The sequence below is a fragment of the Blennius ocellaris genome (genome assembly GCF_963422515.1).
Source record: "Blennius ocellaris genome assembly, chromosome: 11".
Classification (NCBI taxonomy): Eukaryota; Metazoa; Chordata; class Actinopteri; order Blenniiformes; family Blenniidae; genus Blennius; species Blennius ocellaris.
In genome coordinates, this window is record NC_137660.1 from 27,748,124 (window position 1) to 27,771,517 (window position 23,394).

Sequence of the window (23,394 nt, forward strand, 5' to 3'; positions counted from 1 at the left end):
GTAATGAGATAAAATGTATTACATTATTACACATTGCAGTATTGTAATAACTGTTGCAAAAATGTAACAAATGATTACAAAATGCGGCAAAGTTGTTACATAATGCGTTTGAAGAATTGTATTACAAAATGTAGCAGATTATTATATATTGAGTTGTTACATTATTACATGGTTATTACATAACGTGGCACGACAAACCCCTTTGTAATTGAGTTGTTTTTTTGGGGGGGATGACAGAAGATAATGCATGATTAAGTGAAGGTGCAATTATATCATGTTATCAAATCAATGTCTCTCTCTCTCTCTCTCCCTCTCTCTCTCTCTCCCGGATCAAGATTCTCTAACAACAAACAAAGCGCCGCTCACACCAAACATTAATTAGCCAATATCACAGACAGAATCTTTAATCTTCTCCCGCTTTGGCTCCGTGATTAAGGGAACGGACGCAGAGAGCCGAGAGAAGAAGAAGGAGAAGAAGAAGAAGAAAGAAAAACAAAACAAAAAAAAAAACAACCCAAAACAACTTCAAATGACTTTCTGTGTCTTGGCGATAAATATCACTTTGCATAACTTTACGGAGAATCTCCACGTTTTCCGCCAGATGGTTGACGATTGTCTAAATGTCGCCGCGGCCTGCAGAGTCTGACACGTCTCCGTCGTCGCACATCTGCTTTGCACTTCTTTTTATTTTTCCTCCTCCGCCGTCGCCGGCAACTCCAGTTAAGTAGCTGCGAGAGGAATGTAATTCCGGCTCTCCTTTTTTTTTTTTTTTTGCAATAAACCATCTTTACATACTTGAGAGCCTGTTTCCCCCCTCCCCCTCCCCCTCCCCCTCCCCCTCCCCCTCCTCCTCCGTACGCAGTTTCTTAACTCTTCTTCAGCTTTGTAGTGTTTGTTAATTTGAATAAACACGAACGTGATCATATTGGTGATTGACGCATTAATCCTAGAAATTAATCCTAGAAGCGTGTGACTCGTTTTAAGGCCCTGGAACGTTTTGTTGCGTTGCGTAAAGGGTCGGTTTCCACGACGACGACGACGACGGTCGGAGCCACTAAGAACGCAACTTTTTGAAAAACCGGAAACGTGAAAACACAACTCTTCTGAAGCGCCGCTACTGCTACTGTCACGACTCCCGGTCCATATTCTCCCGGGACTCGGTGCTTTTATTTTGAAAGTCGCCGTAATAACAGTCCAACTTGGTCCGCGAGAATGTCCGTGTTCCTCTCGTTGTTGTTGTTGTTTATAGCGTTTTGTTCTCTGCTGCATGCGAGTGTCGTTTCATTTACAACAACCAACCAACAGCGCCTACTGGTGGCCCAAGATGGAAACGACATAGTTTTCTGAACGTTGCAGTATAAACGCGACGGTTTCCTGAAACGAAAACGCAAAACTGATGCAAAAAAATTGGTTGACATTTTAATTCAGTCCAATTTCCTCCCGACCGGTAAAAATACTTCCATAATAACAATTGAATATCAATTTTGAGGTTTTTCTTTGTTGCACTAAGTATAAGTTTTGAAAAAGTCATTGCTTTTTGCAAATTATTTTTGCAATTATTACCAAAGAGCGACTCCAAATCTCAACATTATTGTTATTAATGTGCAGCGGCTTCCCGTCTGGGTCAACACAGTCCGTTCAGAGAATTTCTGCTCTACGTGAGAGTAATTAACTAATAACGACTAAAGAATAGAGCCTAATAAAGCCCAACAGGCTGTTAGCATCTATTCAAACCGACACCAGAGAAGGTCGGCTGCAGTTCAGTCCGTTCTCGTCGCGGGAAAAACCAAAGGAGACGTCCTGAAGTGTTCTTTGATTTAATCATTTTATGTGGCAGTGGTGTGAAACGTCGGTGAAAAACACGTCGGCTCCTTCCTGTGGCGGAAAAAAAAAAAACCCTGCGATTTTGCTCCAGAAAATCTGTTTGAATTTCTGTTTCATTTCCAGGCCGTAAAGGGACGTCCGTGTAATATACACGTTAAATGAGCCGTTGTATGGGATCGCACGGTGCTGCCGCGGTCGGGGGAGGGGGGGGGGGGGGGGGATTTATTTGACGCGGCTTGGAGGAAGAGACACCTGGAACGAATATCTGACGGACCCTTGTTGAAAGGGGGGAAGAGTTAATGAGACGGACGTCCAGACTGAGACTGAGAGAATGAATGAAACTAAAACACAAGTATTTTTCTGTATCTGGCTATACTCATATTTTGAAAAACACTTAAACGCACTTCTTGTTCGAGACAAATCCCACCAATCGCAGGTGTTAGCATCGCATGCTAACAAGTTTGTTCAAATGAGCTGAAATTTGGAGGGTGGCCTGGTGGTGGCGCTGCGATCAAGAATCACTAGCTAATGACATGGTTTCCACGTGCTTTTGACCCCCGCCGTGGGCTCAGGAGTACAGTAGGGGGCCTCGCTCGGCAACAGGGGGGGCGGCAGGCGGCAGGCACAATCAAATTTCCGCGGGAATTTTCTAGTAAATTTTTTTACTTACTTGACATGTCACATCCAAGATGGCGGCACCCGGTCGGTGTGGCGGCGGCGGTAAAAACACGTCAGTCAGGTTTAAAAGAACGAGGTACGTCACGGGAAACGTGAAAGTTATTGAGATTAAACTAGTTAACTCACCACCAAGGTGAATCACTCGCTTCAGTCGATTCGCAGAGTCTTTTCTTCATTATTTCATTTATTTATATGTTGTTGTTTTTTTTACAAAGTAAGGCTCAATCAATCAATCAAAAACACCAAAATTTCCTGCATTTTATAATTGAAAAAAAAATGTATATATTTGGAAAATCGGCACCGGTCGGACAGGTTTTGTCCAAATATTTTAGATTAAGTCATCTCGACACGACTGAGGAACTCTACTGAGCATGTGCAGAACGACTTTCGTAATTTCGCGTAAAGCCTGAGACGCAATCATTTCAAACTCAAGACGTTATTCACCTTGAGGCACGACCAAAGAGAGAGAGAGAGAGGGGGAGAGAGAGGGGGAGGGAGAGGGAGAGAGAGAGGGCGAGAGAGAGAGGGAGAGAGAGAGAGAGAGAGAGTGGGTGAGAGAGAGAGAGGGCGAGAGAGAGAGAGGGGGAGAGGGAGAGAAGGAGACAGAGAGAGAGAGAGAGGGTGAGAGAAAGAGGGAGAGAGAGGGCGAGAGAGAGGGAGGGAGAGAGAGAGAGAGGGGGAGAGAGAGGGAGGGCGAGAGAGAGAGAGGGGGAGATGGAGAGAGACAGAGAGGGAGAGAAGGAGACAGAGAGGGAGAGAGGGAGAGAGAGAGAGAGAGGGAGGGAGAGGGGGAGAGAGAGGGAGAGGGGGGAGAGAGAGAGAGGGAGGGAGAGAGGGAGAGAGAGAGAGAGAGAGAGAGCGGGTGAGGGAGAGAGGGATAGAGAGAGAGAGAGAGGGAGAGGGGGGGGTCATATAGTGTGTTGGACGAGCTACAGGTGGCGCTGTACGTCTCTGACCCGTCTTGTTGCCGGTTGAAATTGAAGCCCTGCTTCATTCTGCAGAGGGTCTGCAGGACGGATAAATGTGATGGATGCATGGATAGATGAATGAATGGAGAACGGGGGAGGGGGGGGGGGAGAGGGTGTGAGACGTACAAACCCAGCCCGAAGACGAACGAGGCGCTCGGGATTCGTGGGTGTGTGTGCGGAGGAGGAAGCGACAGAGACAGTCCATGATGAAGATTTATCGTTGGGCTCGTCTCCGCTAACGTGAGCCGACGCCGTCGAATCAACCGGAGTCGGTCGCGAGTTTGTTGTTTTGGGCGCTTTAAAATAGAGGACGTGTCAGAGAGGCTCCAGGCAGAGTGATGAAATAAACAAAATGAGGCGATAGGGGGGGGGGGGGGGGGGGGGGGGGGAATACTGCACAGGTAGCTAAGATGACCTTTTCCTCAGTATTTGTTTTTTTAACGAGGATTTTGACGGTGTAACAATTAGCATTCGAGGAAATATCGTGAGATTATCCAACCGCTCGTCGTCGTCAGAGTCGGGTCAAGTCTCATCATCCCACCATTATCCATCCTTTTCACTGGAATTCTGGAAATGAGCCCATTTTCAAAAAAAAAAAAATACAAAAAAATGTGAGTTTCAATGTAGGAAATAAGAGCTAAAAGGCTTCGGTTAAAGTATAAACGAGTGAGGATGTGACGACGCGTCGCGGACCAGTTGAACCGAAATATATCGGTGGAGTTAAAAAAAAAAAAAAAAATGCATTGCAAAAGTGTCACGCACACATGTGCTTTTATGACACTTTAAAAGGAAGATCAAAGTAAATGTATTATATAATATATATATTTTCGATATAAATGTTTCATCGGAGTAAAGAGTCTGGACACAAAGCTTTCGGTGTCATTGCCCAGGCTTTTTTATATCTTGAATTAAAATGATCGTTTTTCCAAATAACCGACTCGACATATGACGAGTCTTTGTAATGACCCTCCTCCGCCTCTAGGGGCAGCGCTCCCGCTCTGAGCCCAGCACACAGACACCTCGCTTCTCTTTTTGAAATTACAGTTAGCATTCATCTAAAACGATCTTCAAACTGAACGTGACGTCTCAATTTAGGTTTATTAAACAGTTCCAGCTTCCACTGCTCTTTGTAATGATCAAATAACAATATCATGGGTTGGTTTTTTTTATTTGACACCATAAATTATTCCAAAACAATGATGGTAAATACATTTTTGTAAATATTTGAAGAACCTCGTGTGACCAAGGTTGTGTTTTTTTAAACTTTATCCCAGTTAAAAGGTGATTTTTTTAATATATATAATCTTTATAAGCCAAAACTATGAAGTTCTTTGAGTCATGATACGTTGATGATTCCTTACTGACATAGTCTTACGGTGTTTTTAGTCCTAACGTTTGATTTGCGTCACGACAGGAGGTTTAAACACATTTTATTCCAGGAAGCTGGAATCTTAAGCGAGTTTGAATGCCAAAAAAGTGCCATATATGAGTATACATGATGAAAATGTCCAAATTCTGGGCTTTTTGTTTGTTTGTTTTTGCAAAAAAACCAAACAATGACTACAGAAAATGACTACAACATCAAAAAGAAGCCAATTTTAATGAAACCTTCTGGTGAAAAATTCAGTGAAATGTCCTCCTATCGCTGCTGCATTATGCATGTCACTAGACTTAAGGAATTAGTTGAAAAGAATAATAATAATAATCTGTTTTCTTTGAAATTCTGACCGGAGTGGAGCCAGTTTTCGTCCCACGCGCCCGACGTTTGGACCCCGTCTGCTTCGGCACTCGGCCACATTTCAGACTTTCACTATTCAAACTGGCTTAATGCTCCAGTAAACCAACTGCGGTGGTTTATATATTTCTATTTCTTTAACTTTCCCTCCGCCTTCCGTCGTTCCGGACGAGTGATTCAGTGAACAATGAGTCCGCTTGGCATCGTCGGACTGCTGTTAAAAACCTCTTTACCTGTTGATGTAGAATCTGTGAGAGCTCATGAATTAAACTTGCATTAATGGCGGCCGTGGCTCCGGCCGTGTGCAGGAGGCGGCGCTGCCAAGTGGCTCCGAGGCGGCGGCGGAGCGGCGGCGGCTGACAGGGACATTAAGCACAAAGCAGCGGGGGCAGCTTTAATTACTTTTTTCGGTCTTTCCTGTGGCCTTGGTGAGGAACGGAGGGATGAGGGAGGTGGAGTACTTGAAGCGAGAGAGAGAGAGAGACGTTGATTTGATAACATGATATAATTGCACCTTCATTTAATCATGCATTATCTTCTGTTATCCCCCCCCAAAAAAAAACCCCAACCACAATAGCAAAGGGGTTTGTCGTGCCACGTTATGTAATAACCGTGTAATAATGTAATGTCTTCCAACTCAATATATAATAGTCTGCTGCATTTTGTAATACGATCCTTCAAACGCATTATGTAACAAACTTTGCCGCATTTTGTAATAATTTGTTACATTTTTGCAACAGTTGTTACAAAATGCAGGTGTGTAATAATAATGTAATACATTTTAACTCATTATGTAATAACACCGCATTTCAATTTTAATAAACATTGTTGCATTTTGTAATAATTTGTTACATATTGCAACAGTTATCATAAAATGCGGGTGTTCTGCTTTTTTTTTTTTTAAGAAAAATTGGTGCATTATGTAATAAACCATTCAAATTGATTCCTTAATTTTAAAAAAAATCACACTATCAGAATAACATTAAGCTTTCCAGCTTAATTAGGATTTATTTTGTTTTAAACTAGTGGGATGTTTTATATCAAAAGTAACTGTTTTCATTATATTGGAGAATTTGTTCACGAGCTAGAAACAAAAGTTACACTAATTATTACTGACAACAAATTATGCGCTGACATTTTTCTACACAAACGCCAGGCAATCTGCATTATGTTATGTAATTATTATAGACGATACACAACACAAAAACATTTATTACATTATAACATAATGCAGCTCTACGCACCTGTATTTTGTAATAACTGTTGCAATATAAGTTCTTTTTTTTCAAAATGCGGCAAAGTTGATTACATGTTGAGTTGAAAATGTACTATATTATTACATATTGACCCAGTATTACATAATGTGACATTGATTTCATAACATGATATAATTGCACATTCACTTAATCATGCATTATCTTCAGTTATCCCCCCCCCCCAAAAAAACCCCACTCAATAGCATAGGGGGTTTGTCGTGCCACGTTATGTAATAACCGTGTAATAATATAATACGTTTTCCAACTCAATATCTAATAATCTGCTACATTTTGTAATACGATTCTTCAAACGCATTATGTAACAAACTTTGCCACATTTTGTAATAATTTGTTACATTTTTGCAACAGTTATTACAAAATGCCGGTGTGTGGAGCCGCGTTGTGTAATAATAATGTAATACATTTTAACTCATTATGTAACAACACCACATTTCAATTTTAATAAACATTGTTGCATTTTGTAATAATTTGTTACATATTGCAACAGTTATCTTAAAATGTGGGTGTTCTACTTTTTATTTTTCTGAAGAGATGCTGAAAACGACGTAGATTTCATGTTGGGCCACTAGTGGGTGCTGTTGTTTGTTTGTGTAATAAAACCACACACACACACACACACACACACACACACACACACACACACACACACACACACACACACACACACACACACACACACACACACACACACACACACACACACACACACACACGCAGCAGAGAACGATTCACTGTAAACATCAACAATGTGAGAACACGCGACGTTCTAGTGGACGAGACGACCACGTTGGATCGTTGTCACCTTGACTGTCAAAATAAGAGTATATGGACTGGGAGTCACTCTGGAGGTCAAATTAAAAAAGTCAACCAAATCCAATGGTGCCACTGGAAAGAGTTTAAAAAAAAAAAGAAAGAAAGAAAAATGACAACAAAAACCATTCAGATTTTAACTAATAAAGAATTTATTGGCAAAAGAAGTTTACTTATTAGTGCTTTTGTCTCAATTAGTGCACAAATCTGACCAAAAACATAATTTTTTTAAAACATAAAAACACTTGTAGTTTCTTTAAAAATCAAGATTTCTCAATGAAACTTCCAGGGAAGGCGTGTCTCTTTATATTCTTCAATCTGAAGGAATAATAATCGATATTTTAACTTCGTTCTTGGTATGAAATAAATTGACAGTATTAAGATTGAAGCTGCGACCGACTACCAGTTTGTATTGTATCACTTTTTTATCCATATATATGTTTGTTTGTTTTTTTGATAACCTGGTAAATGTGTGCTTTGTATTTTTATTATATCGGTCGACAGCAAATGAAATCCTCTTCCTGTTCAGTCAACTTTTTTTTCTGAACTATAAAAAGTAAAAAAAAACTTATTAGAAAGTCGACATAATTAAAAAAAAAAAACGTCGTTTCACCTTTCAAAAGCGTCACTTAATCCTTTCAAAGTCCAGTGAGTTTTCAACAATAATACTACGTCCCGGTGACGATCTCTGAATGTTGACGGAAGCGGAAAAAATCCAAATCCCTCCCCCTCGGCGGACGACGAGGGGGAGGGGGGGGGGGGTTCCGCCTTGGGACTTTGTTTTCACAAAGTTGCGCTTTTCAGGGAAGCTTTTGAAGCTCCGTCGCGACGGACCGAACTAAAACAAACTCACATAAATGGAAGGAATCGTCCGACCCTTCCTTTTATGCTTTTGTCTTTTGTGTGTTTGTCTTTCTGATGGATCGCTCCCATTATTCCTCCCGGGTTTCGAGCTGAACCGGGACTTTAAAGTCTTGAAAACGGCGAGGCAGCTTATGTAATTAGGGCTCCTTCATACATCCATTCGGGGATGGGCCGCTTTTTAGTATTAAGCTTTTTTTTTCTTTCTTCTTCTTCTTCTTTTTGAGGCGTGGGGGGAAAAAGTTCAATCACATTAAAAGTATTTCTCTGTCGGAGGGGATCAGGGAGGAAAAAAGAGCTGGAAAATTGCCCAACGGGGGGAGGAAAAAAAAAAAAAAAAAAAAAGGATGGAGGGAAGAGAGAGAGAACTAAAAGAGTGCTGGTCAGCAGAAGTGGAGCCTCGGTATCACAAACACACCTTCACAGCGTCAGTCTGTCTTCGGAGCTTTGAGCTGAAGACGACTTTGTCTCCCGGCGTCTCAGAGACACACGTCTGTGTAATTACACTTATGTGTTGCTTTCACTTTTCACTTTCCCCCACTTCTTTTTCTTTCTCTTTTCTTTAACTCCCCTCCCATGCCTTTCAAAAAGTGCAGTCAAAGCTGCTCTTTATTTTTTTTCTCTGTCTCTCTCTGGACTCGGGGAAATGTGTGGTGAGCTTCTGGCTCTGTGCGGGAGAGATAACGCCTCGACGCCGTGATATTCGACTGAGAGTGCAGCTTGGCGCCGATCACTCCCCCCCCCCCCCCCCCCCCCCCCTCCCCCATTGTGCCGCGGCACCGTCGCGGTCAGCGTTTTCGCTAACTTGCTTTGGCCTTCGAGTGCGCAGGAAGAACAAATCAACTCCGGCTTACGGCCGCGACTTCCCGGGACTCTAGTTGATTCTTGAAACTGTTTGAGCTTCGGGTTATTAATCACATCATGTCGTCGACCGTCGAGCAACTTTAAACCTTTGATGTGTTTCCACCTCGGAGGAGTGTCAGGCGCAACGATGCTACTATCGCTAATATCGCTATGTTGGTATCGATATCGAACGATACCAGTGCAATAAGCTCGGTACTTAATTTTAGTTTCTCTACGGTTTTCCCCCCGCGTTACATGCCGATGTCACTTTAAATGACAAGTGCATTGTGGGAAAGTGGAGTGGAAGTTTTCGTTAGCAGCAGACAGGAGCCACGTGTGAACGAAAGAAACTCTGTAATCAATCATTCTGATGATCGCCTGGAGGAAGGAAACACCTGTTTGCTGCAACATCCTGAACACCTGTAATTATATTTTGTTCTAATTTGTCCTGCGGTGATAGTTTTGTACGCTGTTTCTTTAAGAAAAAGAAAAAAAAGTATTTTACTGTTTATCTTTACATTTTCCCCAATTTTTGTTAAAGGTTCAACTAATTGATAAAGCAAAAGGGGAAACAAATATTAAAACATACAATACCCTTGTTAGTGCTACATATATTATTTACAGTAATCACACTGATCCAAACATTTGCCAACTGTTATGTGATTAAACCAGCCTGAGCAGCTCTATCTAGACAGTAACATAATTTTATAGGTTAAAACCAGCCTGAGCAGCTCTATCAAGACAGTAACATTATTTTATAGGTTAAACCAGCCTGATCAGCTCTATCAAGACAGTAACATGATTGTATAGGTTAAACCAGCCTGAGCAGCTCTATCTAGACAGTAACATGATTGTATAGGTTAAACCAGCCTGATCAGCTCTATCAAGACAGTAACATGATTGTATAGATTAAACCAGCCTGAGCAGCTCTATCTAGACAGTAACATAATTTTATAGGTTAAAACCAGCCTGAGCAGCTCTATCTAGACAGTAACATGATTTTATAGGTTAAAACCAGGCTGAGCAGCTCTATCTAGACAGTAACATGATTTTATAGGTTAAACCAGCATGAGCAGCTCTATCTAGACAGTAACATGATTTTATAGGTTAAAACCAGCCTGAGCAGCTCTATCCAGACAGTAACATTATTTTATAGGTTAAACCAGCCTGATCAGCTCTATCAAGACAGTAACATGATTGTATAGGTTAAACCAGCCTGAGCAGCTCTATCTAGACAGTAACATGATTGTATAGGTCAAACCAGCCTGAGCAATTCTATCTAGACAGTAACATGATTTTCTAGCAAGAGTATAAATTAGCAGGTAGGCAAAAAAAAAAGCAAGGCTTTGATGATAATCCAGAGAAATTCACAGGACCGTCTCTGGCTCTGTGTTTGGCCCTGTGACGGACTGACCGCTATGAACCCTGGAATCACAGGGTTCAATGAAGCAACGGATCGATGGGTGATATTCAGAGCAGACAGTTTCTATATCCGTTGGATAAGGATCCAATAATGAGATGTCGGTATTGATTTTATAGCTAACCTTTGCACGGCCCCACAAGAACAGACGAGGTTCTCCGTCTCTGTCGTACTAAGTTGCAGTCACAAAAATAAAGATGCAACCAGAACGTAAGGATTGTGGATTATTGATCTCGAGAAGGTCTGAGAAGCCAGGTCGGATCACATAAGTGCAATAAGTCTCCCTTTCCGTACATTGGTGGTAAATACACAGCCTCCTTGAGATTTACTGGTTTTCCATGAGATTCTATATCGGCTTCTGTATTTAGAAATAGTTTTTCACGTTTTCTACAAGAAATGATGCAGAATTCGGGCCGCACCGGTAAAATACTGCCATAATAACCTCTATTTTTAAACTTTTTGAAAAGTTTTTCCTCGTGGCGGCGCAGAGGAAACGTGACAAACATGCCTATATTAACATACTAATCAATCTTTGTGAATTCCCGGAGGGAAATCATTAATTTTGTCACACGTTACGGCGCCCTCGGGGAGCTGACTGGGGTCAAGGGTCATGCTCAGGTGACCTGCCCGCTGTGGGAATTCAACCTGCAACCTCCTAATCACAAGTCCAATTCTCTAGCCTCTACTCCGCCCCTCCCCCGTCAACATATTACTGAAAGAGCAAACAATCACTCGCGAAAACGACTACAAATGGAACTCAAAGCGGTAATTTGGCCATCGTTCCAATCAACGCTCGTCTCCAGGCAGACCCCCAACCCGGCAACCAATCCCTGATGTGGATAAGGGGGGGGGGGGGACTTTACGGGTCCGTTTTTATTTACTAAGCACCTGAGGAAATTGGCCTGTTCAGTCATTGTCAGAGCGATTCTGCAGCGATCACACGCTCCTATAAGGAAAGCAGGTAATACCAGCGGGACTCCAGACTCGGACAAGGGGATTTAATTTACGCCACAAATTTGGGACCAACGTAACAGAAGTTCATAGGCAAACAACAGCCGGAAGACAAATCACATTAAACTGAGCCTTCATCTCTGTATTGGGGTGCATCTCGCCTGGGTTACTGGATCCTAATTGGATTCTCCAACGAAGCTCCTGGAAAGACAATATGTCCACAATTCAAAGGCTCGACAGCCACAGCTGCTTTCACTTCCTCTTATCTCCCCACTTGTGTCCTCGCAGCTTTGTTCGCTCGTCTCACACTGTGCGGGACAAAATGCTCCAGTAGTTATCGTTGCCCGAGTGTTGTTATTATTCTGGGTTTCAAAATCAACCCGTGTACGGTTCGCAGTTTGTCTGAAGAAAGTCACCGTTCTCCCGAGGAACCGTTCTTCTGTAATACCTGGAATTCCTCCAAGGCCCTGCTTACGGTCCTTGGGAGTTACTGGAGTAAATAGTCCTGCACATATGGCAGGAGATGAGATCTTTATTTCAGAAAACCATTATCTTGTTAATTCAGAAAAAAAGAGCTTTTTTTATTTTTTATTTTTTTTATTTCAGAAAACCATTATCTCATTAATTCAAGGATAACAGCATATTCCCCCCCCAGAAAACATCTTATTAATTCAGAAAAATAGAGCCATTTTTTACAATAATTTTCAGGGAACCATTATCTTATTAATTCAAAAAAACGACAGATTTTTAATTATTTTCTGAAAACCATTATTTCGTTAATTCAGAAAAACAGACAATTTCCTGTTCTGGAAAACACTTAAAATTCATAAAAACAGCTGAATTTTTCTCCAGAAAACCATTATCTCATTAATTCAGAAAAATAGAGCTGATTTTTTTTAAAGTCTTTTCAGAAAAACATTATTTCATTAATACAGAAAAAACTACTCATTTTATTTCCCCAGAATTTTTTTCATTAATTTAGAAAAACAAAGCCATTAAAAAAATAATAATCAGAAAACCATTATGTCATTAATTCAGGAAAACAGCCAATTTTTTAGTTTTTTTTAGAAAACATCTCATTAATTCCAGGAAAAAATGACTAAAAGGTTTTTCATCATCAACTTTGTCTCATAATTATGAGGTAATTTTTTTGTTAATCCATTAAAAACATTTACATATTTTCATGTGAATGCAATACGCTTCTCTAACATGCTACATGCTACATGCTAAAGAGCTTCTAGTTTACCCACACCAGCAATGCTACATGCTAAACATGATTAAAGTATGACTGATGTGCACACGCTCCAGCGTGCTGTTAATTCCTACCCAAACAATACGGCAAGGTTTCCCATTAGCGCACGACAAATCACCCGTCCCTCCAACGGCGGCGCGCTACGCGTTAGCCGCGGCAAAGAATCCGAGAAAATCGGTATCGGCGCATCCCGAGTTTCTCCCAGCGCTCTTGACTCGATGTCTAAAGTGAGCAAATAAGATGGACGGCTCGGATGTTTGTCTTGGAGGGAGAAAGGTTGTGAAAATTCAACGTTTTCCGCGACCGTTACGACGTTGGCTTGTGTCCGACGGGAGCGTTTTTGAGTTTCCGTAGCGGGGGAGACGCTTGTTGATTCGGTCGGATCGAGCGCCAACACGGGTCAGGGATGATTGGCGCCTCACTGTTTGCTCATTCTGTTTGCCAGCTGCCCCGCGTCGCCCCCCCTGTCAGTGGTAATCAGCCCGGGCGAGAATGTCAGGCCTAATATGGGCTTAGATCTGATCTTCCTCCAAAAAAACCACATCCCGATAGGCGGAAAAAAAAAAAAAAAATGCACGGAGAAAATGGGATTCATCCTCAAGATGCTGGATCTCTCTCTCCTTTATTTCCAATGATTGGACGTCTCCAGCCGATGTGACGTGTATCTTAATCACGCTATGTTGAATTTTTAATGATTAAAGGCGCTAATTGTCTTTCCGCGGCGTTTTCCCGAGGCTTTAGTGGAAGCGCTTTTTAATTGCAGCGCAAACCTTGTAAAGCTTTCTGCTGCATAAAAGGGCTTAAAGTCGCTGTTTCTCTCTCTCTCTCTCTCTGCCACTTAGTTGGAAATGTAAAATCCTTTTCTCAAAACTGTTCTCTAAAGATATTGCACTTGCTCCGGTGGAACCAGGGTCTTCGCCGCCTCTCGTACGGTTTTGTTTCCCCGTGACCTTCCCTGTGAACTTCAGATGCAAAGAAATGTTATAATCTCATATAAAAATGTACCATGAGCTTTAAAGTTTCACAAATGGAGGTTTTACTGCAGGTTAAACGCCAACATTTTCTCATAGAAAACATACGTCTCATACAAGGCTCCTGTTTCTGGCTTCCGATTGAATCCGACTAAAATAAATCGATTGGATTTTTTACAGAAAAAATAAAAATAAAAATAAAAATCTTCTATTAAAGCACAGAAGTAGGCAGTATAGGACGCATCACACTAATACATAATAACACAGAAAACACAGTTTCAAAGATTAAAAAAGCTAATTTTTACTGGACGGAAGTAAAATTTTATGAAAATATAAGTTTGTTTATTTGCAAAACTATGAAGAATAAGACAAGGTTTATGGCAATATAAAGTTTATTAACTGTCAAAACAGATGTGAAACATAATGTGAACATAATGAGGGGGAAAAAAGAGCAAAAAATTAACAATAAACGACGAATATTTCAGTAGTAAACAACATAGCTGACGAGAATTCACAAATTACTCTGAAACTATGTCATAATGTGATTAAAAAGCACAAAATATCACAATAAACACAAAATACTTCAACAGTCAACAACATAGCTGGCTATAATCCACAAATGACGCCGAGTCATGTGACGTGATGTCACCATTCAAAATGGCGGCGCCCATGTCAAGTGTTCTTTGATGATCTGAATTGCGACGGTTGGAGGAGTCAGTGAATGCATCCCGGAGATGAGGAGCAGGAGGGGGAGGGGCAAGCGTGGCGAGGAGCCGCCGAGGGAGAGCGAGAGAGCTAGCGTGTTAGCGGGAATGCTAGTACCTGCTAAAATACTGCATTTTCCCCGTACCGTTTGCCGATTCTCGGCTTTTTCCACACCGATAAATGTAAAATTCGGACACGAGGCCAGTTTCAAGAGGATATTAACCGATCGTGACCGACTGTCCGACGTATAGGAAAAAATCCCTTGATGTGGGGGGGGGGGGGGGGGGGGGGGGTCGGCACGTGGAAAGCGTTGAGACGGGAATCGAACCCGCAACCTTTTCCGAAACATCCAAGATTTGTCACGTCCGTCCGTCGGGAGGTTTGATTCCGCAAACTTTGTTGCCGCAACCCGATTGGACGGATTCTGTATACGCAGTTGCAGGAAACGTCTACATCGATCTGACGTCACCCAGTACAGCGCGTATGGAAACGTGGGCACGCACACACACACACACACACACACACACACACAGACACACACACACACACGTACGTGTGTGTGTTCAAGGCTGTGCCGCTAATTCATGCACACCCAGACATGATAATCGTCCTCTCGGTGTCTAATCACCCTTCTGTCAGGACCCCTGCGGAATAACAATAGCTCGTCTCCATCGTCCCCTCTTTCAGGCTGTCTGCAGTTTTTCTTCTAACCATCCGTCCATCTCTCTCTCTCTCTCTCTCTCTCTCTCTCTCTCTCTCTCTCTCTCTCTCTCTCTCTCTCTCTCTCTCTCTCTCTCTCTCCCTCCTCTTCTTCTTCTTCCTCCCTCTCGTGTGTCTCATTGTCTCCCGGCTGTACTCATCTCTGCACCATTAATCTTCCAACCAATGAATTGGAGCTCCTGACTCTATCACTCCTATTATCGACTGCAGCCGTCCTTTATTTATGTTCCAACCCCCCCCCCCCACAACCCCCCCACCGCGCTCTCTTTCTCGCTCAGCCCTTCAACTGTTGTTCCATTGACCGCCGTGTAATTTTCTCACATGAATAATGCAAAGCGGCGAGACGGAAATAGTTGCGCCCGTTCGTTCTTTCGGTTTTTGGGGATTTTTGTTTCTGCAATAGTCTAAGCGAGTCTGTTCAGGGGCTGATTTCTATTCAGACTCTTGTTAAAGGGGAGCCGGGAATTCGGCGGTGGAGGCGTCGGACTTCCCAAAGCTGCTTTTTTTCTCTCTTTCTTTCCTAACTAAAATGGACACTTGATCTCAGCCGATGGTGAGATCAGGGTGCAGATTCATTCCAGCTCTTTAAGCGCTCAGGCGTACTGATCTCAGATCACCGGGGAGGTCCCCCCCCCCCCCCCCCCCCTAAAAAGACGATCCAGTTCATTAAGTCGAGCCCCAAGCGGCGGTGTAATAACCAACATCTGGCCGTCTGGAAAAAGGACATTTCAGATTCCAGCGGTGCTCGGCAACGGAAACACGAGTCAATCAAAGGTTGTGAATCGAGCAGCGCTGCGACTTTGCGCCAAACGCTACGGGATGATCGCAGATGATAAGAAAATTAAGAGCCCGGCGGGGGCAAATTGCTCCGAGTACCTGCGGAGCGAACGAAGGCGGCGGATTTGATTGAAGGCCGCCACGTCTCCGTCGGCGGTGATTTACTTGCCGCTTTGAAATATCACGGCTGCAGCAGCGGATGCGAGGCGTCGCAACCGATCTGTTCTCGTGAAGAGCAATTAACGCACAACAAGGGGAATCTATATTTGTGTGTCTATCGACACACTTCTGGCGTCGTGTCTCAACTTTCACTTGCTTCGGCGGCTGTTGTGCATTTTGCCACAAAAAAAAAAACACAAAATGTGTTTGGGGCTGATTTCTATTCAGACGCTTTTGTTAAAAAGCGATTGTATCTTAATATGTAATTAACACGTTCAGATAGCGAGCCACTTAAAAATTTGATCAGGTGCATTCCATGTCGGCCATTTTCCAAAATGGCCGCCAGGGTAATGGATCCGTTTTCAACACTGCCAACTATAGAACACCTGGGGAGTTTCTAAAAGTACGGAGCCCCCGAAGGGACATGGAGAAAAAAGAAAAAAAAGAAGATGAATTTAAAAAAATGTACTTTCTCGAGATCTCGCAATAACTTTTGCGAGATCTCGAGAAAGCGTGTCCTTTCGCTAAGCACTGCTTGAATGTCTCTATATTTTAGGCCGATTTCTAAATAAAAGTCTCGTACGGGTGGTGTTAGCTTTAGCTTTAGCTTCTCTCAACAACAGTGGGGGGTACGGTGTCTCTGAAAGGACAAACTTTGTCGCTCACATACACGATGCGCATATATAACAATATAGTTTTGCGAGATCCCGAGAAAGTTGGTTTTTTTTTTCCTTTTTTTTTTTCTCCATGTCCCTTTCGGGGCTCCGTATAAAAGTGATAGTTGATATGAAAAAAAAATACATTAGGAGGTTGGGTAGGCGTATTTTGCACCAGAAAGTTTCATTAAAATGTGTTTAATGTTGAGATTGAAGTCATTTTTGGTCGTAATCATTTGATTTTTAATTAAATATATACATTTTCATCTTATTTTTCATAAAATATACACATTTTCATCACATTTTTTATCAAATATATACATTTTGATCTTATTTTTCATCAAACATACATTTTCATATTTTATACAAATGTTTATATTTTCATCTTTTTTATACAAATGTTTACATTTTCATCTTATTTTATACAAATATATGCATTTTCATCTTATTTGTAATAAAACGAATACTTTTTCATGATATATATTCTGCGTGACAACCAAGAAAAACCCTACAGTTCAAATTCAAAGGTTATTTATGTCTGTTTTTTTGCAGAAAAGTTTCGTGTTTAAAAATTATGTCTGCTCCTGCAACAGCAGGAATGCAAACATTTTTTTGATGTATTTCATATTTCACATAGGAATATTGTGTGCGCTGTCATCTGATTTGTATGCGAGCCGTATAGCAGAGTTTTCTCAGCGATTTCGAGTTTTAATGGAGAAGCTGTCGAGTGAAGTGAAAACGCAGTAATTGCGTAACGCGCGTTTCCTTCAGCTCTCCGGTGGTGCCCCCGCCGAAGGCCTTTCAAATAATCCCAGCGAGAACGACCACGCTGCCTCTCAAGGACCAGGAGAAGCAAATGGACGCTTTTTTTTTTTGTTTTGAAATCCTCACAAAGAGCCCTGCAGCGCTAATTCAGTCATTTTCTACAAAACCTCCCCGCGTTGAGGCGCCGTAATCGTAATCGTCCTCCCAGGCGACGAGGAGTGGAATTAGAATGGACGGTTTTCTTTATCGTCCCCGTGTCGACGTTGTTGTTACTTAAAGACTTTTGGATTCTTTTATTTTTTTTACCTTTAAAAAGAAAAAAAATGAGTTCTCTAATTTCATACAGCTGCAGTGTTGATGTTTTGTACTTTAAGGCCCTCGCTGTCGACGACCATCACTCACATGGTTTCCGTGTTGTTTGTTTGTTTGTTTTTCCCCTCTCTATTTTGTATTTGTCACCGTTCATTTGTCTTGTTTTGCACTGCTTATCGTTTGTCATCTGGTTTTGTTTCTCCTCCTCGGGTGTGTTGATGTTGTTCTTTGGTGCCGCCGCTCTCGGGGTCTCGCGTCGCGGCGGCGGCGGCGTCTCGTCACGTAAATGAGGTGTGCTTTGAACGCGGAGATCCTTCTCCGGAAACGGTCTGACGCCTCCTGTTCCTTCGTAGCGTCGACGGAAAAAAAAAACACGCAAATATGAAAGTGGGAAACGTATCGAACGACGAATCAGAGACGAGTCGTCGCCATTGGAGACGTCAAGCATTGGAAGTCGGGAGCTGCCGTTGACGCCGACGCATAAAAATGTCGGGTTTATTAACAAACTGTTTGTCACTGATGAACTTTACAGATAAAAGTTGGGTTTTTTTCCGCTTCTTGCATCTCAATTGTCCATTTTGAGAAGTTTTTCAATCAATCAATCAATCAACTTTATCTATAAAGCGCTTTTAAGCAGCCGCAGCTGAAACAAAGTGCTTTACATTGTAAATAAAAATATAAGTCGCAAAATAAAAACATTAAAACAATAAAAACAGTAAGTTGTTAAAACAATAAACAAAACATAAAAGGTTAAAACAATTAAAAAACAAAACAAAAACGAAGGCACTAAAACCAGACCAGAGTCTCACGCTGAGGTAAAAGCCAAAGAATAAAAATGTGTTTTAAGACGAGTTTTAAAAATGGACAGTGAGGGCGCTTGTCTAACAGGGAGGGGGAGGGGGGGGGGTCATTCCAGAGGTGAGGATGAAAGCGATTGGTGGAGCCTCCTCCTCTATGGGACACGCCCGGCGCTCGTTCCTGGTTTAATGACGCGAGCTAATTGGCCTGGTTGTTATTCCAGGACGCCGCGACCAGCTGCTTCCCGGGGCGAAGACCAGCGAGGTCGTCCGTCTCGAGGAAACGACTCCCTCTGCTCCGAGGTGTCGTTGACTTTTTGGGCGGGAAACTAAATATCAGGTTTCAGACGGGGAATCTTTCTCTGCGTTTCAAGAGACACGACATTGTTCTTTTGCCTTTCTGTTTCTGAAACGTTGTTGGTTTTACCGCGCAACGTTTGGCTGGAAATGATGTAGTTTTCATGTTGGGCCACTAGTGGGTGCTGTTTTTTTTTGGGGGGGGCGGGGTTTTGAAAAAAGGAGCAGAATAAGAATAAGTCCTCGGAAATATTCTAGCAGCCTCCATCGTGACCGCAGTGAATACACAAGAGTAGAAACGTACAAGTAGTCAAATGCAACAGAATTAGATATACAAGACTGTCAAAATAAAAGTAACCAAGTCGTGACACTCTGGAGGAAACGTTCTTATCGTCCACCTACTGAGCACGTGCAGAAGAAGTAAAGTTCCACCTTGTGAGCCTTTTTCAAAAAGTGGTTCCGAGCGCCGTTGTTGTGTAAACGGACGCTCAAAACGCTGTGAAGTTTTCACTTGTGAACATTGTCGCTATGAACACAAGTGTACATCCGCGTTTAAAATTATAACATATAACATAGAATCTACGGGGACATTTTTTTAAAAGGAAAAATTCAGTTTAAATTTTAAAAAAATTTCAGGAGGAGGAAGAGGAGGAGGGGGAGGAGGAGGAGGGGAAGGAGGAGGTGGAGGAGGGAGGAGGAGGAGGAGGAAGAGGGGGAGGAAGAGGAGGAGGAGGAGGAGGGGAGGAAGATGAGGAGGAAGAGGAGGAGGAGGGGAAGGAGGAGGAGGAGGGGGAGGAAGATAAGGAGGAGGAAGAGGAAGAGGAGGAGGCAGAGGAGGAGGAGGGGGAGGAGGAAGAGGGGGAGGAGGAGGAGGAAGAGGAGGGGGAGGAAGATAAGGAGGAGGAAGAGGGGGAGGAGGAGGAAGAGAAGGAGGAGGAAGAGGAGGAGGAGGAGGAGGATGGGGAGGAAGGAGGAGGAAGAGAAGGAGGAGGAGGAGGAAGAGGAGGAGGAGGAGGAGGAGGGGGGGAAGAGGAGGAGGAACGGCGGGATGGAACGTGAAAAATGTGTGTGGGAAAAATACATTTATGCTATATAAAAATAGTTTTTAGCTAAAAATGCGACAGATCGATTAAATAAAAACATTTTTGCCCAGCCCTACAACTTATGGGTTTGTGTTTTCGATAAATACAAACACATATATATATATATATATATATATATACACTTTTATTTGTATTGAGCAACAAAAGATCTTTTTTTCATTTTTAAACATGTTCGGTTTCGCCGTAATTAATCGCTCCTGTCCTTCATCTTTTGATGCGTCGTTCCGTCTAATAGATCGTCTGTCATTCTATTTTAGTAAGAGTCAAAAAGGTAAACGACATTGTAAACACATGATAAATCGGCGGCCTCGTCACTGTGACTGATATTCTCTGGTTCGCCTCGATGCAATGTTTAATATATTTAACTCTCCGCCCGACAAGCCAACTTGTAATTATCATTAAAACACGATAACGCAGTTCTCAGCCTAAAAAAAAAAAAGACCCCACAGAATCTGCCTCTGAGTTCGAGATTGTAACTCTCAAATAACGAGGCAACGCTCTGGAGGCGATGACAGCAACTTGTCAAAGTGTGAAAAAATATCAAATAGGAAGGGGGGAAAAAAGCGACGCAGCTTTATGGAGGACGAAGTGGAAAAACGTGGGGTCGAGGAGGAAACCGGGCCGTTTAGTACTGCAGGCTTCCGTCAGGCTGACTCAGCATTTTTATTTATTTATTTTTTTTTAAGAAGTGTGTGAAAAACTGTCTAATGTCGCAGTAAAGTTGTTGTCGGGTTACACAATAATGATTTCAGGTTAAAGTGTAAAGCTCCGTCTACACTCCGAAAACACAAGTTTTTGAAAACGCTCTGTCGCCGTTGGTAACAGAGGAAAAAGCACAACATTTAAAAAAAAAACAATCTGCAACTGGTCATGCACGCCATAGTAATAAATAGCTCTTCTGCACATGCTCAGTAAAGACGACGAGAATCATACTTCCTCCGTCGTGTCATGACTCCCTGTCCATTTCCTCCAGGGACTTGGCACTTTTATTTTGACAGTCACCGTAATAACAGTCCAACTTGGTCGTCTGTCCACTAGAATGTTAACAAGAGCAACAACAGCGCCGCCCACTAGTGGCCCAACATGCGAACTACACCCTGCAGAAAGAGCCACTAGCATCCGCGAGTATCCCCACATGAAAACGACATCGTTTTCAGGCATCATTTTTAAAATAGTCCCATAAAAAACGTTAAATTTTAACTTTTTTTGAAGGTTTTTCTTTGTTGTATAAGATGGACATGTTTACATTTTCTTAAAAGCCAAACAATTACGGCCTAAAATAACCTCAATGTCAACGTTAAACATATTTCAATGAAACTTTCTGGTGCAAAATATGTTGAAATGTACAAAAATCTCCTCCTGTACTGTTGCATTATGGGATTGCAGCGCCATGTTGTGTAATAACAATATGTAAGGAGGTAATACATTTTCAAATCAATATGTAATAACGCCACATTTTTTAATAAAATCCTTGAACGTTTTATGTAATAGCTTGTTTCATATTGCAACAGTCGTTACAAAATGCAGGCGTTATCCTTTTTTTTTTTTTTTTTTTATAAAGAAAATATAACAATTTGGTGCTTTATGTGATAAATCATCAAACTTGATGCCTTAATTAGAAAAACCATGATACCATCAGAATAACATTAAGCTTTCCAGCTTAATTAGACTTTAATAAAAAAAAAAAAAAAGAAAATAGGAGGATGTTTTATTGCCCAAGACTAAATCAAGAGTAACTGTTTTCATTATAACGGAGAATTTGTTCACAAGCTACAAACTAAAGCGACACTAATTATTTATTACTGACACAACAAATTACGGGCGCAGTGAAACTTAAACAAACACATGCAATCTGTATTATTTACTATAATTATTATAGATGATTCAAAGCATAAAAACACAAAAACAAACATTTATTACATTGTTACATAATGCTGCTCTACAAACCCGCATTTTGTCAAAACTGTTGCAATATGTAACAAGTTATTGCAAAATGCGACGTCATTACACATTGAGTTAAAAATGTATTACATTATTACATATTGCACCATTATTATGTAAGGTGGTGCGACAGGGTGTTTTACTGATTATTGTCAAGGACTAAATATTCAACAAACTGTACGTTTTGTGCGTAAATTTGTGTCTTTAGCCATGGCGGCCATTATGGAAAATGGCCGCCACATGATCAGTTTTAAGCTGTCCCGCTATCTGAATGCGTTAATTATATACATATATATTATATTAAGGTACATCTGCGCCACATTTGGTGCTTTTATGGAAAAATAGACCAGTGTTTTTTAACCTTTTTTGAGCCAAGACACACTTTTTGCTTTGGAGAAATCTGGAGTCACACCAACACCCGGAAATGTTCAAATGTTAAACTCTGTAGCCTCTATTAACAATATAAAGTCATTCTCATCAAAGTTTTATCAACAGGAATCAAATAAATACAGAAAAAAAGTATTTCCCAATTTCTTTTTTAAAATTTTTACTCAGTGTGAAACCTGGACCTGATGGATGAAGAGCTGAGATCCTGGTTCACATTCTTCCTTTTCAAAAACTTCTTCATAACTGCCACTGACACAGTACTTTGATACAAGATGGTAGCAGGAGGTGGAGATGAACCACACTGACGTCTGTCACTTTACATTTCAACTGCAAAGTTCTGTGCTGCCATCTAGTGGCGAAGAGTATTTATACATGATTGCTCTTCACACACGGCTACTGGCCTCACGTGAAAATGACTTCGCTTCCCGCATTTTTGTCACATCTTCCGTGTCGACGCTCATCTTTTCAGGACGTTATCGGATTTCTGTCAACGGAGCCTAAATTTACAACTACAGAGGATTTTTTATTTCCTCTCAGTTTTCTCCATTGACGAGCTTTTCATCATCACTCGCCGCTCCGAGGCGAATGTTTGTCGGGAACAAAAGGCTCTTGGCTCGCAGGGATAGTTTTTTTTTTTTTTTTTTTGCTTACAGCGTCACCGGAGCCGGTTCTCAAAGTCCAAAACTTCACCGGCAGACGTCTTAGCGCCAAGCTTAGCACTTTGAATGACAAGAAAAACAACACCTCGCAAATAAAGAAGCGGCGCGAAGCGCCGGCGAAACGGTGACTGAGCTGCAGGCCTCATACATGATTGAATCGAATAAATAAATGTTCTAACATCCTCTGCTAGTGCGTTGTCGGAAAATAGGTCAAAGTGTAAAATGAAGGAGAGGTCGTTAGGAATTGTTTCCAACGTCCTCAAATTTGGAAGTCACACACTCTTTGTTTTTTGTTTTTTTTTAAAAATCTAATTTTTTTGTTTTTGTGTGAGACGCCAGCTGATGCAATATGAATGCTGCGTTGTGTGCGTGTGCGTGTGCGTGTGTGTGTGTGTGTGTGTGTGTGTGTGTGTGTGTTTGCGTGTGTGTGTGTGTGTGTGTGTAACACTCCTCCGGCGGCAGGCAGTAGAGGAGCCTCTGATGTCACATTTCTTCATCATTACCTCCCCTGCCCTCCTTTATCTCT

General features: G+C 41.8%; 1 protein-coding gene across 1 annotated transcript in view; it reads left to right on the forward strand.

Moving 5' to 3' along the window:
• Positions 1–23,394, forward strand: part of b4galnt4a (beta-1,4-N-acetyl-galactosaminyl transferase 4a) — a gene marked incomplete at its 3' end in the record, with an annotated part of 189,151 nt that overhangs the window by 83,045 nt on the left and 82,712 nt on the right. The gene's annotated exons all lie outside the window — the stretch shown is intronic.